The sequence below is a fragment of the Antechinus flavipes genome, chromosome 2 (assembly GCF_016432865.1).
Source record: "Antechinus flavipes isolate AdamAnt ecotype Samford, QLD, Australia chromosome 2, AdamAnt_v2, whole genome shotgun sequence".
Taxonomy (NCBI): domain Eukaryota; kingdom Metazoa; phylum Chordata; class Mammalia; order Dasyuromorphia; family Dasyuridae; genus Antechinus; species Antechinus flavipes.
Genome location: NC_067399.1, coordinates 395,978,477 through 395,992,569, shown reverse-complemented (window position 1 = coordinate 395,992,569; position 14,093 = coordinate 395,978,477). Strand labels below are relative to the sequence as shown.

At 33.9% G+C, this 14,093-nt stretch overlaps 1 protein-coding gene across 2 annotated transcripts in view; it reads left to right on the top strand.

Annotated features, from left to right (window-relative positions):
- PRELID2 (PRELI domain containing 2) overlaps positions 1-14,093 on the top strand; it is a 92,492-nt gene that overhangs the window by 64,146 nt on the left and 14,253 nt on the right. The gene's annotated exons all lie outside the window — the stretch shown is intronic.

Genomic DNA, 14,093 nt, shown 5'->3' with positions numbered 1-14,093 from the left:
ACTTGATCTTTGGTTTCAATGGTATGAGGTAAGGAAAATACTATTAACATTGTAGACAGACATCTCTGCAGTTTATAATTTTAAAGAGTTTTCAAGAGTAGCTAGGTGGTATAGTGGATAGAGCAATGGACTAGGAATTAAGAAGATTCATTTTCTTGAGTTCAAATCTGGCCTCAGACTATGTGGCTGTGGGCAAGTCATTTACCCCCTCTTTGCCTCAGTTTCTTCATTTTTAAAGTGATCTGGTAAAGGAAAAAGCAAACTACTATAGTATCTTTGTATATTTCTTTTTTTAAAGTGAATTTCTTTTTTTTTAATTAAAAATTTTTTTTTCAAAGCCATTGAGGTTAAGTGACTTGTCCAGAGTCACACAGCTAGTTCGTGTAAGTATTTAGGTCAGATTTGAACTCAGCTCCTCTTGACTCACCATCTAACTGCCCCTCTTTTTTTTTTTTTTTTTTTCCTAATTGAGGTAATCAGGGTTAAATGACTTGTCCAGACTTGCTAATAAGTGTTTGAGGCTAGATTTAAACTCAGGTAGTCCTGATTCCAGTGGCAGTGCTCTATTCCCTGTGCCACCTAGCTGCCCCTACTACAGTGTTTTTGCCAAGAAAAGCCCCCAAATTTTGTCATGAAGAATTGGAAATGATTGAAATTATTGAACAACAAAGAATATGGGCGGGGGCGGGGTCATCAAAACTCTTTTGTTATTGTTTTGTTCTCATAAGATAATTTGCCCAGGGTCCTATACAACAAGTAAATATGTGAAGCCAGATTTGAAACTTATGTCTTAATGACTTTAGGCCCAACACTATCCAGTGGATTACCTAGCTGACCCCAAACTCCTATAAGGAGTCAAAGTGAAAAGTATTTTTACAATAATAAGATATTTTAATTTTTAATATGGTAAATATTGATAATTTTGGTTACATAAATAAGAACTTAGGTGAGAGGAGGAGTCCTCAATTGTTTTATTTTATTTTATTATTTTTTTGCTGAGTTAATTGGGGTTAAGTGTCTTGTCCAGGGTCACACAACTAGGAAGTATTAAGTGTCTGAGGTTGAACTCAGGTCCTCCTGATTTCAGGGTGGTACTCTATTTACTATGCCACCTAACTGCCCCATCCTCAATAATTTTAAAGAGCAAAATGGGGTAATGAGACTAAAAAGTCTCTGAGAGCATAAGTGACTTGCCCACAATCACATTTTCCAAATTCAGGACTTGAATGCAAATCTTCCTATCCTTGAGACAGACTTCCTATGTCATTTTCATGTCATTCTGTCTCTTTGTCTATGCTAATTCTATTCCCTTTCTACTTATTATTCTCTCCATTTTTTTCTGCTTATTTAGAACTTTCCCAGTCTTCAAAGTCCATCTCAAGGGCTAGGAAGTCTTCTCCTACTACTTATCCATCCACAGTCATATTTCCTTCCTGCAACTTCCATCATTTGTCTTTACCAAATATTGAACATGTAATTATATTGTTTAATTTTTCAAGTATTTGTGTCTTGTCTCCAAAATTTGACTGAAACTAGAAGGCAGAGATTGCTTTTTATTTATATTATTATCCTTCCCAGTGTCTAATATAGTGCTGAACACAGACCAGACATTCTCTGAATATTTGTTGAATGAATGGAAGAAAAGAGAATCACCAATGTACTCCTCAGTGTATCTGATGGATAAAACTATAATAATTTTTGAATGGTTTTAAAACTTTAAAGTAATGTTCTCAAATAGATTGATGTTTTCAAATATATTTCTGTATTCTTCATGATTCATGATGTCTTAGAAACAGTACAGCTTTTCTCTTCTAATTTATTTATCATTGAATGGCTTTTGTTTAGTTTGGAAGCTTTTTAGGGGTTGTTCTATTTGCTTTAATATCTTGATACAGTACCTTTTCATACAGTAAGCACTCAACAGATATACAAGTATACTGTAGTAGAGGGTGCATAAGCCCTAGAGGCAGAAGATTTGCATTAACAATCCAGCTTTGATATCTGTTACCTGTGTGACTCTGGGCAAGTTGTGTAGCCTTCATGAGTCTGTTCCCTTATCCACACAATGAGCTTAATTATACTTGTACTACTTACCTCAACCATCAATTTAATTTTTTTTATTAAGATTTTACTAAGTGTTAGGTATTATGCCTGGTGGTGCTTGAGATACAAAGACAAGATTTAACTAGTAAGCAAGTCCCTGAATTCAGGAAGTATACATCCCATGGAGGAGAAAACATGCACATTTATGGCATATGAAAAATACATGAAAAACAGGATGCAGGGTCATTACCATCAAAGAGGAATGAGGATGTCTCCTATAGAAGAGGTAAAGCTATGTCTTGAAGGAAACCAGGATTTCCAAGAGGGCAAATGAGACAGGAGATAAAATTTAGTAATGAAGAATAATATGAAGGACAGTTTTTCTGCATTATACATACCAGGACTTCTAAACCTTTTTCTACTTGAGACTCCTTTTTGTCTGGGAAATTTTCAAACATTTCCTGATAAGAAATCATGCTTTGTGACCTCCACATTCAGTTATGTGACCCCACATGGGATCGCAACCCATGGCTTAAGAAGCTTTGGTATAGAGCATGGAGGAAAAGTAAAGTGTATTAAAAAGAAAAAGCAGTATGGGGCTAGGTTTTGAAGAACTTTGAATGCCAAACAGAGGAGTTTGCTTTTGATCCCATTGGTAATAAGAATGATTAAGAACTGTTGGAGCTTGGGGTGTGTGAGTGTATGCACATATATGTTTGTGTGTGTTTTGGGAGTGACATAGTTAGGTCTGCACTTGAGGAATGTTAATCTGGTAGCTTTATTTGGGATGATTTGAAAAGGGCACAGAATTGTCATGTGCCCAGCAGAGCATCAGGGAGGATTCAAAATATATAGCAAATTACCAGTTCAAGAAAGGATGTAAAATAGTAGAAGAAATTATATTCATGAGTGTCTGTCTTTGCTTTCTTTGTTCTTTTTTCTCTGCTGTATGCTTTTTTTACTTTATTCTTTTTTTTTTTCCCTTTTCATCCCTCTCCGCCTCCCCCAAGCAGGGGGAGTTAAGCACAGATATATTTATAAGGAGGATGTCTTCTCCAAGAATGTGAAGACTTCCTCCAGTAGAATAATTGGATGAGAACAATTTATTTCAACAGTGAAAACAGGTGCTGTGGAACAGTTAGAGCTTGGCCAGACACTGAAGATACCAAAGTCGTCCAATGCATCCCAGGCCTTTTCCAATCATCTTGACTTTTGTTTTTCTGTTGGACTTTGATGATTCTTGAAGAGACAGTGAGGATTTTGTGCAACTGTGTCTCATTTAAATCCAATTCATGCATAAGTCAGGATGTCGTATGGTGATATCATTGGTAATCTTCAAAAAGGAAGGGCAAGCAAACCTTGATACAGAATATATAAAACCAAACATCATTATCTAGGCACTACAAAAATAATATCACATGTATATATGCTTTTCTGAGAAGCATCATGGTTGTAGTGAAGAGGGGGTCCAATTCAGAATCAGAGTAAGCTGAGTTCAAGGATCACTGCTGACTTCTACTGGCTCTGTGCCCCAGGTAACTCTCATGGGCACATGAAATGGCCAGGTGGTGCTGGGCTTGGAGTCAGAAAGGCATAAGTTCAATTGTAGCCTCAGACTTAACAGCTCTGAGTTGGGTAAGTTGCTTAACCTCCATTTGCCTCATTCTTCTACTATAAAATAAAAAGATAATAATAATACCTATTTCGTGATAGTTGAGGTTCAAATGAAGTAACAATAATAGTACCTACCTCATGATTGTTGAGATTTAAATGAAGTAACAGCTATAAAATGCTTAGCAAAGTGCCTGACACATAGTCTTTTCCTGTCCCTTCATAGACCAGGTTGGCAGCTCGGTGAAGCAGAACGAATCTGTTTTAGAATCATGTTTTTGAAAGCACAAATTAAAATCTGTAGGTTAGAGCACAAATCAATTATATTGAAGTACAGATAAAAAAATTAAAACGTTCATAAATCCCAAGTTAGGAGCCCTTTTAGAATCTAAAGTTATAAGGGAGTTGTTGATTTGAATTGGTGGTATTTTCTCACTAAGCTCCCTACAATCAACCAATCAATCAGCCAATCAGAAAGCATTTAGTAAGTACTTACTAAATACCAAGAAAAAATCACATGGTATCTCTCTTTATGGTGGTTGGGTTTTATTGGTACATTCTCTACATACCAGTTATATACAAGACTTTTATCCCAGTTATATAAAAAATAAATACCAGGTGTGTGGGGTGTGTGTGTTTGTGTGTGTGTGTGTGTATGTGTGTGTGTGTGTGTGTACCAGTTATGTATTAACATTTTTCAAATGTATGTAGATGCTTTTGTAATTGAGAAAAACAAAATTGTCTACATGTTACTGAATTTACAATAACTTTTTTCATCATGTTATTTTCTCAGTCAATGTAAATTAATAGTACAACTGTTATCATATGGGGATCCACAAGATGTTTCACATTAAAAAAGATTCCTCATACTTCTAAAAGTTGAGAACTGATTTAGAAAGTTATGAAATGACATCAGTAGAAGTGATGTCAATCATGAGAAAACCTATACCAATGAAATCTTAGTTTCTTGAAAGATGTAATTGTTGCCAAATTCATAAAATCTAACTTTAAAGAAACTCACAAAATAGCTTAGGTATCTATTCTTGTAGGAATCTTTTCCTAACAGTCAATCTAGAGTTTATGAACTAAGAAGTAATTTCTAATAATTTTCTATTTATCCAAGTGTTGCTACCAATAAGAAATTTGGGAATTATTATTTTTTTCTAACATAACTGTTCTTTTTTTAGCTCAGTGTTTCTGAGCACTTAGAGACTAGGAAAGATGTGAGAAATATGGAGATCTCATTTTGCATTTATGTAGCATTTTTTTAGTAAAAAAAATTAGGTTAGTGAAATACATTTGCAGCATGTGCTAAAATAATTTAAGTTATTCCACCCCCTCTATTGTCAAGACCCCATCATTATTTCCATTGTATTAAGAGGGAAACTGAAGTAGAAAGAGACTGAATTCAGCAGCTTATGAAATCACAGTGTGAGGACTGTAAGGGACCTTAGAGAACATCTGGTTCAACCCTCTTGTTTTGCATATGAAGAAACAGACTCAGAGAGTTCAAATAACTGTGTGCTTTGTAGAATCTCTTTCTTTCTTAAATAGTATTTTATTTTTCCAAATACATGTAAAGATAGTTCTCAACATTCATTTTCATAAGATCTTGAGTCCTCAATTTTTTCTCCTTCCTTCTCTTAAACTCTTACCCTTTTACACCCAAAACAGCAAACAATTTGATATAGATTATATACATACGATCATTTTAAATATATTTCCATAAAAATATGGAAAGAAATGTTATGAAAGAAACACAAGAAAGAAAAAGCAAAGAACTACAATGAAAAGGTGCTATAGTTTTAGTTTCAATAGTTCTCCCTTTGAATGTAGATGATATTTTCCGTCCTAAGCCTATTGAAATTTTCTTGGATCACTGCATTGCTAAGAAGAACCAATTCTATCACAGTTGATCATCACATAATGTTACTGTTACTGTGTACAATGTTCTTCTGATTCCACTCACTTCATTCAGCATCATTTCATGTAAGTCTTTCCAGGCTTTCTGAAATCAATCTTCTCATCTTTTCTTATAGAAATGTAATTTCCCATTTCATTCATGTACCATAACTTATTCAGTAATTCCCCAGTTAATGGACATCCTCGTAATTTCCAATTCCTTGCCACCACAAAAAAAGAGCTGCCACAAATATTTTTATACATGTAGTTTCGTTCCATTCCTTTATTGTTTTTTTGGGTTACAGATTCAGTAGTGATACTGCTGGTTTCAAAGGATATGCACATTTTTATTGTCCTTTGGGAATAGTTCCATATTGCTCTCCAGAATGCCTGGATCACTTCACAACTCTATGTGAAATTTCTTGAGACAAAGTAAAATAATTATGTTTATTGACTTATACAATAGATATTATGCATTACCTTTATTAAAAAACACACCTTTAAATCTTCAACATATTTTCCTTTTGAGACAGTCATTTGTTTTTGAAGATTTGACATTGCATTCATAAGATTATATCCTTAAATTCTTTGCCATTATCCACACTTTGATCACATTGCATAGTATGTACCTTCAATAAGCAGCCCAAGCCTAGCTTTGATTACAGCCCATAAATTTTTCCTTTTAAAAAAAATTCAGTTTTTTAAAAGTTTCTAGTTCCAAATTCTCTCTCCCCTTTTTGATTGAAAAGGCAAGAAAATCAAAACCCATTACAAATATGTATAGTCTTGCAAAATTAATTCCTGCATCAACTATATAAAAATAATCAAGAAAAGTAAAAATGTGAAGAAAACATACTTTAATTTGTATTTAGGATCCATCATCTTTTACGTGGAGGTGGATAGCATGTTTCATTATTGATTAATCTATAGGTTTTTAATGGGCTTTAAATTGGGTGAGTTTCTAGATGACTAGATTTATACCTCTTGAATAAGTTTCATAACCTTTATGACATACGGCATGATGCTAAATCTTTTTTGCAATAATCGTTCTCCTTTTGGGAAGTATTGTAATTTGTTAATTCTGGAACAATTTTACTTATTTGTATCACTATTTTTTCAGAGTTCATTATTTTTTCAATGGGGATAATACTTATATGCTCATCAGAGGTAAGTAAAAAACAATCCCCCAAACATTTTTGGGTGGATGTTTTCTAATCTGATGAAGATTGTGGATCTTTGTTGATTGTTGGAGTCTCAGACTCCTTTCTTCAGTCCTTTATATTATCTTGTCAAAGACAAATGTTTTGTTTTGCTTTTCATAGCAATGATTGACAGATTTTTTAAACTAGTCTTCTTGCTAGTTCTAACTTAAAGAAGTCTGTGTCGCATTGTAGAAGAATAAGTGACAATCCTTCCAGCTGCTAGGTCACTATGAAGGTCTTAGTTTTTGGAGTATTTAATTAGGTTGTTTTGTAGTCTGTCAGTTTTTGGCATTGCTTTTCATTTTCAAGCATACTTTCCTTTATGCTTTGGCACGACTGATCTTGGCTCACTATTGGTTTGAGTGATCCTTGAAACACTTTGACTTCTTCACAGTAACATATAACTTGAACGATCATTGAAGAGTGTTTTGTGAGTCTTTGCACATTTCCTTGGAGTAATATCCATTCTTAAAAAGACATAGAATCAAAAACACAAGAAAAGAGAGAAATGAAATATATGTGCATTGCATGCAATCCACCATTCAATTAGAAAGAACCAATTAGTTTTTTAATTAGGTGGGGAAGACAAGTCAATTCCTTTTCACATGATGGTCAGATGTTCAGTGTCAATCTAGTGTCAATAGAAGCAATACATCCATTGTTGTCATAAAAGTAGTGCTTGTCTCAAGTAATTTGCACATCACTATTTGTCCATACTCACACAATTCAGAGGGGTCATAGTTTTTCTGTTGTAATTGAAAAAAAAAAAACCCAGCAAGTCACCTTTCTTCAGTAACATTTCCTTAGCCTGAATGAGACTCCAGGAAGCTTAAATGAATAATAAAGCTTCTCTCAAAAGTCATGATCTGTTCTAGTTATGCCAGATTGTTAGCCAATCACTATTTTCCTACCCCAATTGTGCCTTTGTACTGTAGGGAGGGAATGATGGCACACTAATGGTTAGTTATGATAATGATGAGATTCCAGGAATGTGAATAGTGGTCTAGATAAATTGCCCCCCAAAGAGATTTGGGTATGTTGCTTTCTATATAGTAACAACTTATTATTTTATTGAAGGCATTTTGGGCAAGGAATGCCCTCCCACTCTAATTTGGTAATATTTTTCCAATTGGTTCACCAATTCATTAATAAAAAATGTATCACATTAAATTCTTCTATCATAGAGATTAATTATTCAGTGTGAAAGGGATCTTAGCTACATACTTTCCACTTCTGGAATTGCCATGGGTCTGTAGTTTTTTGAAGACTCATTTAACAAAACAACTCTAAATGTCAGTTTGTATTTTAGCAAAAAGGACCTTTTATTTCAGTAGATAATATCTATAAATATGTTTCACTGTGTATAAGCATTTTTTATAAGCATCTGCATAGAAAAATCCACTATATATATGAGAGAAAACCTCCCAAAAGATAAACCTGCTATTTGAAGGAGCAAATAAATATTGCAAATAAGTTTGATATAAAGAACTGCAATGTTGTAAGATATCTTCTATATATCAGGGGGCTCTCTCCCCCACCCCCTTGTTATTTTTATGAAGCAAACCTTTCAAGATTCTTCATCTGGCTGAGATCACTTGACAGTACTGATGAAATATATACTCTCTCTCCAATTTCAAAGAGTTGATTTCTGGGCTGTAAAGTCATCTCTGATGATAAAACTTTTCAGGAGCTTTACCCATGCTTAATAAATTGGCAATCTCTTACTAAGGGCAATTTCAAGTCCACTATTGAGAACTGAAATGGATTGGTCTATTTTATTTTCAGATCTTAGCTATGATGAGAATAATGCAAAGACTTTTGACTTTAATGATTTTTTTCCTGGTCAATTTTCTTTTTAAAATTAAAAGAAAATAGTGGTGCCCATGATCACACACATCCTTTTAGCCACAATGGCCTATCTTGCCATAATCATTATAGATTGGTGCCTTAGATGATATTTTTTGGGCAAATGTATCCTTTAAAATTGAAAATGAGGAAGGTCTCTTCCTGAAAATGAGTATTCTGTGACAGGATATCTTTTTTCTTCTACTGAGCTTAAATTAACACCTGCTGTTCCGTGAATGAAGCTTAGGAGTCAGAGGGCCCTCAGTGACTCATTTGACTTCATCCCAGTTGCATAGGTTTGGTTATCAGTAATACTTTCAAGAATCTCATAAATCAGATCATCAAAATTCTGAGCTGCAACATTTGATAAAACTTATTTGAAAAGTGTAAAGCTAATCCTTTAACTGAAATGATGAGAAATGATTCTTAAAGACCCAAGATGAGCTGGTATATTTCTCTTGCAAAGTTAGTGCAGAATGATTCAACATTGGCATTTTCTCTCTTTAGTAGCATTTTATTTTTTCCAATTAAATGTAAATATAGTTTTCAATATTATTTTTTAAATATAATTTAGAGTTCTACACTTTTCTTCCTTCTATGAGAAAGAAAAAAATAGTGCAAATAGTATGCTTCAATAGCTCTTTTTCTGAAGGCACATGTCATTTTTATTCACAAGTTTATTGGAATTATCTTGGATCACTGTATTGCTGAGAGGAGGTAAGTATATCAAGGTTGATCATCACACATTGTTGCCATTATTGTGTACAATGTTCTTCTGGTTCTGCTCACTTCACTCAGCATTGAAGTTCCTAGAAGTTTTTCCAGGTTTTTCTGAAATGAACCTGTTTATCATTTCTTATGGAACATCAATATTTCATTACATTTATATACCATAAGTTCAGCCGTTTCCAATTGAAGGATATCCCCATAATTTACAATTCCTTGCTACCACAAAATAGCTGCCACAAACATTTTTGTACATGTGGGTTCTTTTCCCCTTTTTATAATTTCTTTGGGATACAGACTCAGTAATGGCACTGCTGGATCAGAGGTATGCATAGTTTTATAGCCTTTCAGCATAGTTCCAAATTGTTCTTCAGAATGGTTGGATCAGTTCACAATGTCACCAACAGTGCCTTAGTGTCCCAGTTTTCCTACATTCCCTCCCATATTTATCATTGTCTTTTTCTGTCATCTTTGCCAATTTGATAGGTATGAGGTGTCACCTCAGAGTCGTTGTAATTTGCATTTCTCTTTTCAATAGTGATCTAGAGCATTTTTTCATGACTATAGATAACTTTAACTTCTTTATCTGAAAACTGTCCATGTCTTTTTAGTATTTATCAATTGGGGAATGACTTGTATTGTTATTCTATATGTGTTTTAGAAATGAGGCCTTTATCAGAAACACTGGCCATTAAAATTGTTTACCATCTTTCTTCACCATAGTATTGTGTAAAAAACACTTCACTGAGGATCATAAGATCTGGGTTCTAGTTCTGACTTTTCCATTTATTTTTGTGTGACCTTGAGTAAAATACTTTAACTTGCTGGGTCTTTGTGCCTTGGTAAAATAAGGAGATCTGGACTAGATACTCTTTAAGGTTCCTTCTAAATTTCATATTCTATGTTTGTTGTCTCTCCTCTTCCTCTTAACCAGCATCCTGACTCTATCAATTTGTGTTAAATTTTTGTAGTGCCCTTACATCTTCTGAACAGGTTTAGTCTTTAAAATTAAGAGAGGATAGTGAGAATTGGATATGATAATATTAAAAGGTATTGAAGTGATAATTTGTTTGTGCTAGGACCTAGAGGAAAAAAGCCTAAGAGAATGAGAAAATGCTTGTATCCTTCTGGGCTCTTGGCTGAGCAAGTGAGGGAAATGATTTGAGTCTCCAGTGATTTCAGCAAAGACCAAAATGGGCACAGCTGGAGACTGAAAAGTAAAAAAAAACTTGAGTCTGACAGAAGACAAAAGTAGGCTAAGGAAATGATTCAATGTTGGACTCGAGGATGACAACTGGATGGCTTCAGAGGAGAATTTAGAATTCCAAGGATTAGAATTTAGGGATTGGGCCAGGTGATTAGTCTGGATGATGAGAATAAAGAATCATTTTATGGATCAGAGATTTGGGGAAAATATATGAGAGAAAGTAGAGGGCTTAAATGAAAGCACTGATAATGATAACATACAATATTACATACATATGTTAGAAAATTACAGAGCAAATTTACAGGTGTCAAGTGTGAAGGAGATTAGAAATAGATACATAATAAAACACTCATCCCATCATCCTCATTTGATATTTATTGGATATGTACATGACCTTGAACTACATATCTCATAAAATATAAAGAAGATATGATCTCTTCATCTCATAGAGCTTATAATACTACCAGCTTTTTTGCATGTCTTTCATGACAGATGTCCAATGAGAGCTTATCAGTTTTTTTTTTTTTTTGGGGGGGGAAGACTCCACCTGAGCTATTAGTTTTCTATGCTAATTTTCCTACTCTGTTTTTGCTAATTTCAAAGATAAAAAGAATGGAATTTATGCTACTTACGAATCTTTATTATTCTATGTGAACTGTCTATAGGCTTTTTAAAGAGAATAGTCAGACCAAAGATGAAATTAGAAGCCGTAGTTCTGGTAATGCTGATTTAAAATAGCTTGAAATTTGGGACTACTTTTGTGGGTTGTAAAATGACAGAGGTTATTTGATCTATGGGTATGTTATTGATCAGAGATTTGTCTCCTTGTTGGAGCACACCATGATGCATTGTAGTCTTGATGCTTTCAGACACTTATTTTTATGGGGCTGGGAAAAAGGCATCTGAGTATCTCAGAACAGTCACTTATAAGGAATTTTGCGTATGGGGCTTATATAACAAAGACAGCTGGTAAATGACAGAGGATTTTTAAGATCCCTGATTCTTGTTATCTGAGTTTTGGTTAACTGAGATGTCATAATTGGCTTCCCTGTTTTTTTCTATACTCTTCCTCCATGTACCAATATGTTCTTGGCTTCTCTATTTAGGCTAACTTCTAGTGACAGGTTGCCAGGAACCTGTGTTAGATATAGTGCTTAGGAAAAAATGAAGACTCCTCGGTTTGGGGGAAAGATGGAAGAACTCTTGTTCACAATGGCTCCCATTTGACTGGATTCAAATTCTGTACCTCCCAGATTTACCTGTGGGATTCTATCCATTAGAAGCCAAGGTAGATTGGTTAGTGTTAAAGGAAAAAAACAATCTCCTATTCATTTTAATCTGAGATAACTCAGAAAAATGAACACCTACTAAAACTGATAATTCATTTGCATATAAATAACACTCTTCTTATTCATATAGCCTTAAGTTATATAAGATTTAAGGACTATTTTTAGTAATTTTCTTGTCCAGTAATTAAGTTGCAATAGAATAAGAACTGTGTTAGGGTACAATAGCAAGGTTTGAGAGTCAGAGAACTTGGGCTCAGATCCTAGTTTTGCCACTTACTATAGATAGGTAATCTTGGGCAAATCAGTTAAGTTCCCCAGGAGTCAATTTCCTCATTTACAAAATGAAAGAATGAACTAGATGAGATATAAGGTCCCTTTTAGCTCTAAATCTATGATCTAATAAACTTTAGAGTTGAGCTACATGACCTAAGTCTCCTTTTAATTATTAATGTTGGCTTTTTATTAATGACTTTTAAAAATATTTTTGTTCATTCTCAATACTTGAGTGTATGTTGGATTCCATCAGTGGGGGTACTTACTCTTGGTGCAGATTTTTTTTTCATCCTGTGTAATTCTATAATTCTCATAGACCCATTATGTGATAAAGCCCTTATTCTAAATCTTTTTCCATTTCATAAGTATAATAATAACCATAACAATAATAACATTTATGCTGTGCTTTAACTTTTTTACTTTTGCAAAGCATTTTTCATAAGTTATCAATTTGATCCTTAAAATAGCCATGTGAGAAATGTGCAATTATTTTATTTAATTGATGAGGAAACTGAGATTTAGAGAAGTTAAGTGATTTGTTTGAGCAAATCAAGGCTATAGTTGATCTATCCAATAATAATAATATGAAATTATAAGGAAACTCATTGACGGAGGAAATTCTTGCTTTAAGATGGAGAGAGGCTATCCTTTCCACATCTAATATTCTATAAAGTGCTTTGTTCAGAAGGGAAAAGAATATGGCACAACTTTTGATTAATATTTTGAATATTGAATTGAATAATAAGTGATTTCCACAAATAATTGAACAATATTTGAATAATATTGAACCAATATTTTCAACAGTGGGGTAGGTTTGACTGAGCCCTCTATTCTCTTCACCCAACCCCTGTTAATGAACAAGCATGCATTTTCAAATGGCTTTAAATATAGGGGACCAGCACAGATATTTGAAGGACAATGTGAAGTTACTTCCAACTCTTCCCTTTCAGTTAGTTGTATTTTCATTTGCTTCATGAATGGCAGGCAGCAGCTAGAAACATCTCCTTAGACAATCTCATCAACCTAGATTTATAGAATCACAGAATTTACAGTTGGAAGGAACCCTAGGGATCAGACAGTTCAATCCAAATAGATGAAATAGAATCTGTTTATTTAATAGGTAAAGAAATTGATATCCAGAAAAGGTAGGTAGCTCCCTCAAGGTTACCCAGCTAGTTATAAGAAGAGGTAGGATAAAAGGACAAATCTCCTTATTACTGCTTTAGTTTATAGACTTCTCTATTTGGCATTTGAAACTTAAAAACATGACTGTGCAATTTACCTTCTTAGCTTTATAATATATTAACACTTCCCTGGATTCCTTTAAGTTATAACCAAAATGCCATCTTGTACTTGAAGCCTTTCCCAGCATCTTAATTCTGTTTTCTATCTGTTAATTATATTCTATTTTTTTCTATATATCTTTTGTCTATCATACATGTCTGTTTATTTGTTGTGAAATTCCTGAGGGCAGAAATTGTCTTTTACTTCTTTTTGTATTCTCAGGGTTTAGCACAATGTGCCAGTGTATCAGGGAACATAAAAGGTGCTTAAAATATTTATTGATTATTTTCAATTGTTTGGACCTAGTTTGACAACACAGTTTTAATGTATTTTTGTTTCTGACATGGGCTAGTTTTCTCCCCATTAGCTAGTCTAGTTCCTCTCCCCCACATCATCTATACCTTGGAGCTCTCGATATTAGTGCTGAACTTCATGTGGACACTTGGTTGGTTTAGACCATTGCAGCTCAGAAATATTAAACTCAAGGGATCCTCAAATCTCACTCTTTCCAGTAGTGAGGATTATAGGTCACATTCAGTAGACTTATTTTCTATTAACACACACACACACACACACACACACACACACACACAAACACATATATATGTGAATAAATAATCCATATAGGAAACTCTGGTGTGTCAAAGAGAGTAAACAATAACATGAAAGAAAGAGATATTTTTATAAAAAACAAATGCGTAAATAAGTAAA